Genomic DNA, 6000 nt, shown 5'->3' on the forward strand with positions numbered 1-6000 from the left:
AAAGAGATTTGAATAACATTTTAAAAGTTCCAACATTAAAATGTTCCAACATTTCAGGTATATTGCTTGCACCTGAAAGCATGCCACTGAAGATTTACAAATTGCCTGTGAAAGGAAATTTGGAATAATTGTATTTAAGTAACAGGAAAATTCTATCTCACACTGCAAAAATTAAAGATTGTGCTATGCTGCATGTATAACTTAGGTTGTAGAATAGATATTTTGTTATTTTTTTAATTATTCAAACTATGGATTACATATAATTTATTTTAAATGGCTTCTACAGATTCATACTCAAACCATAAAGCTGTTCATACATTTATAATACATGTGCAGAAGATTAGAAAGAGTTTAGAGCTTATGTCCATGGGCTTTGTTGTATTAAAGAAGGGGAACATTTTATCTGTAGCCATATGGCAGTATACAGCAGTATGAATTATTCCATTCTGCTTCAGTGAACAAAAAAGTATTGATCTACCTGGAAACAAACCACTGCAGTTCACCTCTGTTTTTCCTGCAGATCACCTCTGACAGAACTGTCCAGCATTCAAATAGTCTTTTTTTTTTTTTCTTTAATAATGCATTTATTAAAGATCAGGCTGAAAACACATATAAAACACATATAAAAAAGCATGCATACTTTGTTTTGTATCTACACCACTGAATGAATACTTTAGGATTATTGTTTCCTTCACATGGGAGCTTGACAGTCAAGAGCAAACTTGCAGCAGAGGAAGAGGACTGAAATATGTCTGCAGTGAAGTTGTTCAAAATCTCCATCAAAATCAAAAATGTTTGAAGTTTGTGACACAAAATCAGTGCTTCCCAAGAGAAAGTAATGGACAAAGGCAAAAAGCAGATTAAATTTACTCAGGAAGAAGCACTTTGAGAAAGCCATTTCCACCGAGTCACTGTGGATCCAAAAGCCACATGCCAGAACACAGAGCCAAACATCAGCTATGCAGAAAAGGGCCAGGAAAATAATCTATAATTAGTTCCCAAACACAGTGCAGATCACAGTTAACCACTCCTGAAATCAACTGACTATTCCACACTATTGCAAAAGGATTTTTAACGAACACCTGAAACAAAAAAGACACAGACTGGTATAAAGAAAGATTCTAATCTGTGGTAGCAGCTTGTATCATGAAGATTATCTTAAACTGTAGCAGAAAGTGGGACTTCGTCCTTTTTATTTGTTGCCCTGGATGCATTCGTCCCTGAGGGAAACAGGAAAGCATTCATGCCAAATCTGGAAGCAAAGCATTCTTGTGCATAAAACATGAGCCAAACAATTCAACAAGAGGACAACCTTTTTGCCAGCTTTTTCAAGTCTTGTTGGCAGGGTCAAGATCTGCAGAATGTAAGTTACTGCCTTTATTTTACTTTGTGTTATTAATCTGAGATTTAAAATATATTGTATACTTTCTCATATGTTTCATGGAAACAACTTTAAATTTAAAAAATGCAAGAGAGACTATTTTATTTGTGATATCAACATTGTCACCTTTATCTTATTTTTTCCCAATATAAATATAAGCTATAATAAGAAGTAGTTTTATTTTTTACATATCTGCTTCTGTTCTAATGCACCTATCTAAGCTTTTTGTGTATGAGCTCTGAAATCATCAGAGAACACAGATGTATCATTTAAAGAAATTTGCTCAAGAAGTAATTTTGGTGAGGTGTTGGGGAGCAGCAGAGGAGATTAATAATTTATTTTTCTGCTATGAGATAATTTATTTTTCTCATAGGGAGATGTTGGTTTTCTTCTGTTTCCTGTAAATACTAACATTTTAAACAACATCTATGCAGCTAAAACCACTTTTCATTTGCAATAGAAAACAATGTGTTTATGTGTGCATTTATATACATGGGAGGAAGATGTCTCATACTTCTACTAAACTATATGGAAATCAGAATGATCACCATGTTCCTTATTCACACACAAAGTTTAATGATTTTGAAGTGTGCACCTTTTCCAGATAAGAGGGGAAAGAATGATCATATTTCTGGTGTTGTTTATGTGGCTGTTTCAATGCATGGCCTAGAGCTCATTTGTTAATGACCATGCAAATATGCAGCACATTTGTAAAGAATTAAATTATTCTTCCTCATGCATATTTATGTATGTATGCATATTTTGGAACTCATTAAAGCAGTTTACAAAAGATTCTGTAACAAGCATCCCACTTTCAGCATTGTCTTGGAAATACATTTGGTAAGGGCAAAATTCAGGAATATACTTATACATTCCTGGCTTTAAACATCTAAACAATCCCTTTCATTTCCCATCACACACTTGATAAGATCCTCAAAATCAGACTTGGAGTTAGGTGCATTTCTGGATCCTTGCATAGAGAGAACCAAGTTCTGCCACTTCATAAAAGTGAAGCTTCATATTACAGAATGTAGGTAAAGCATTGTGAGTTAGCCCTTAGTTAAGCGCCCACACTGCTGCTCACTCAACCACCACAACCCCAGTGGGATGGGGGACAAAACAAGAAGAGTAATCATGAGAAAACTTTAGTTGCAACAAAAACAGATTAATAGTGAAGGAAAGAGAAAAAAAACAAGTTATGCGAAGGCAAGCACTCCCCACCTCATGCAGACAGATACCCTGCCAATTTCTGAAAAAGGGCCGCCTTGGCTGAAACTCCTCTCTCCTTATTCCTCTGTCCATTCTTATTCCTGAGCATGACATTATAGGGTGTGTTATATCACTTCATTCAGCAGGAGTCAGCTGTCCCAGCTTCTTAGCCATCCCCAGCCTACCCTCAGTGGGGAAAGTAGCAGAGGGGGAAAATGACAAACATTTATCAACACTGTTTAGCCACAAATCCAAAGCAAAGCACCACATGGGGCTGCTTGGAAGATGATATAGCTAGTTCATAGAGTAATTGCCTGCATTTTACTTTTTAAAAAAAGATTGATTGTAAAAAACAATATCTGCATTCATTATTGTGTAAGAATTATTCATAAATACAGTGACAAACAGTTTGTGTGGTAAAGTATTTTTACTTTCTCTGGTTAACTACTTCCTCTGAAACAAGATTTTCTGAGTTTTCTGAACATTTTTTACAGTAAAACCACCATTTTCTTCACTTCTTTTGCTCAGAAATAGGACAGAGTGGGTGGAACCTTTGTTTTTTAAATACCAAATGTACTCTGTAGTGAGTCTAAGCAGTGACTGAAAAAGCTGCTGTCAAATGGAAAACAAGAATGTAGGAGAAATTCTATTAAGAAATATTCATTATATAAAAACTAAATATGTAGTCCTTCCATTTCAGTTGTTTGAAGAAAGTAAAATATTATTATATATTAATATATTATATATTGTATGTTATATGTTATATATATATTAATATCAGTGGGATCACAGCCCATGCTTCTGCAGAGTCTTCAGGTGAAGCTGGTGCTGTCAGACACCGGAGAGCTTTGCAGTTCATGTGTGCATATCTACTTGCCAACCTTGTGTTAGGGTGATGGACAAAAGATGGCTTCTATAAACTGCCGAGGAAAAAAACTCCGTTGTTCCATCCTGCATGCTCCATCAGGTAAGTATAAACTCATGCAGAAAGGAATTTCTTAAGAATTCCGTTTCCAAAAAAAATTATTAAAAGTAAGCACAGAAGGAACTAAACATATCCTACACTGCAGGAAAGAGTAAGCCATTAGAACGTAATTGTCTGTTTTTTCTTTTCACAGAAATTTTATAAAGTCAAGCATCTCATACAAAAGTGACAAGGAATTCAACAAGGGCAGGACAGTTACCAAGTGTGTGAAAGAGAAAGGATGTTGTTGACACAATAAAAATGGATGAAAGGTGGAGAAGAAAGTTATGAAGATACCATCTGTTACTTTTTTAGCATAAGAAACATTTTAGGGTATTCTCAATAGTTATAGCTCCTTCTCTGGGAACATAAAAAGGTTGGGTTTTAGTTTGTTATTTTATTTTATTCTTTGTTTTATTTGTTTGTTTCCCTCCCTCCCCACCATTCTTTTTCTGAAACCTTTTTAAAAATAAGTAAAAAAATTAATTGGAAATGAGTACGCTGGAACCACCTCTGGTTCTCATCGATACATTTTTTTTAAGTTGCAGGTTAGCTTTTTCAATCAATCTGGATAAATATATTTTTCCATTATTCCAGTTCTTCAAATATATATTTACTATCTATTAATATATCAAATATCTATTTCTGAGACATACAGAATTTCTGAATAGCAGTCTGTGTCTTTATAACAATACAATATAAAATGAGGGAGCAACTGTAACATATATTTAGATTTAGAAAAGAAATATTAAAATTAATTCTGCTTTTATTCATATTTGCAATTTAATCTTTCATAGTTATTGAATGTAGTATTAATCAGGGTAGATAGAACACATAAAGGAAATTATGAAATGCAAGAAGTATCGAAGATGAAAATTATTTTGATATTTAGGCTTATATTCTCATATGTGAATATAGAAGATGAAAATACCTAGTTTGGTATCATAAGGAAAGAAAAAAATGAAAAAAAAAAGTCTTCAGAAAAGCTGAAAAGAAAAGAAAGGCAAGAGAAATTATATAAAGTAATTGCTGAGAGGACTAAAAATATATATAAAAAATCACTCCTTAAGAAACAAGCAGCTTAAAATCAAAGGATGCTAATGCAAACTGAGGAATGACATGCAATACTAAATTCACATTGGATAACGTCTCATACACTGAATAGGCCTATGGAAGACCACATGACTAGCTCAAAAATAAAGTGCTATGCAGCATGATCTACAGAGTAGTGATAAATTGTACATAAAAGACAGCACAGAAGAATTTAGTGCATTTCAAAGGTCAGCTTTCAGCACTATTCTCTACAAAGCCCTTGCTAAAATACAGAAACATATGCAGAGCAAGCTGTGTGATTTCCAGCACCATTAGGAAGAAATTCACACCAACCTTACATTTTATTCAAAAAATATTTAGGAACCAAGGAATATCTACTAAAGCTGGTTATCTGACACAGGGTCTCACATAATCCACAGTAATACAATGCTGCAGTTGAATCTCAACTCCTTTACCAAGCTGCTTTGTAAAAATTATAAACTCTTAAATTATGTTTTGAGTCCTCAGATATGTAGTCCTTCTCAGTAATTTTTGCAAAGATATTAACTGAAATTGTCTTTCACAAATTATGAATTAGAATGCCATTAGTGATGAGGTATAATGGTGTCTCAGCCACATGCTGATCAAAATATTTTCTTCTGTTCTTTCCAAATCATCACCTGATTTAGAGCAGACATTTATATTATTTTTGTTATAATGTAATACTTTATTTCTTATACTTGCTTTCACTTATTTCTATGTAATATTCTTGCACATTTGTAGGACGCCACACATTTTTGCATCATCAACAGATTTATTGTCACATTCCTGCTTTTAATACAAATGTCACAATAATAGAAAGATTAATTCTCCACAGATGCAAAAATTTTATGGCAAATGTTGCACCATACTTACTACTACTCTTTGTTTCTCCTTTGCAATTCATTTTAGATTTTTTTAATCAAAAACATACAAAGTCTTCTAAAAAAACATAATTCACTAAAGTTCATCTAGTTATGCCATGTTTATTTAAATTATGCTTTATTACTACAAGTTTAAATAACTTTTTAAAAAGTATTTCTGCTACATTGTTTTTGGGACTGTCTTGTCACATTTCAAATTACTTTTGAAGGTTAAAGTAACATTTTTTATCATTATAAAAATTGGATGAGTGGTTCAGTGTTCCTCAGTAGCCTAAATATTCTAAAAGATTATTTCTAGTAATGTTAAAACATAAGAATGAAGAAATGTTAATAGAAATAGCTAGGCTCTCTTAAGTTAGTGATAAATTCAAAAGAAACAAAAATACCTCTAACTGATATTACTATTTAAGAAAATAAATATTACTATTTAAGAAAAAAGACAAATTATGGTACAGCTAGTCTCCAAGGAGCAGCCTAGTTTTCTTGCATTA

At 32.9% G+C, this 6000-nt stretch overlaps 1 long non-coding RNA gene across 1 annotated transcript; it reads left to right on the top strand.

Annotated features, from left to right (window-relative positions):
* Positions 1-1317: 1317 nt before the first annotated feature.
* Positions 1318-3814, top strand: LOC116183574 (uncharacterized). Its single transcript, XR_004148213.2, has 3 exons — positions 1318-1363; positions 3372-3557; positions 3709-3814. It is a non-coding gene; the product is annotated as an uncharacterized LOC116183574 (long non-coding RNA).
* Positions 3815-6000: the final 2186 nt, after the last annotated feature.

The sequence above is a fragment of the Lonchura striata genome, chromosome 4 (genome assembly GCF_046129695.1).
Source record: "Lonchura striata isolate bLonStr1 chromosome 4, bLonStr1.mat, whole genome shotgun sequence".
Lineage (NCBI taxonomy): Eukaryota > Metazoa > Chordata > Aves > Passeriformes > Estrildidae > Lonchura > Lonchura striata.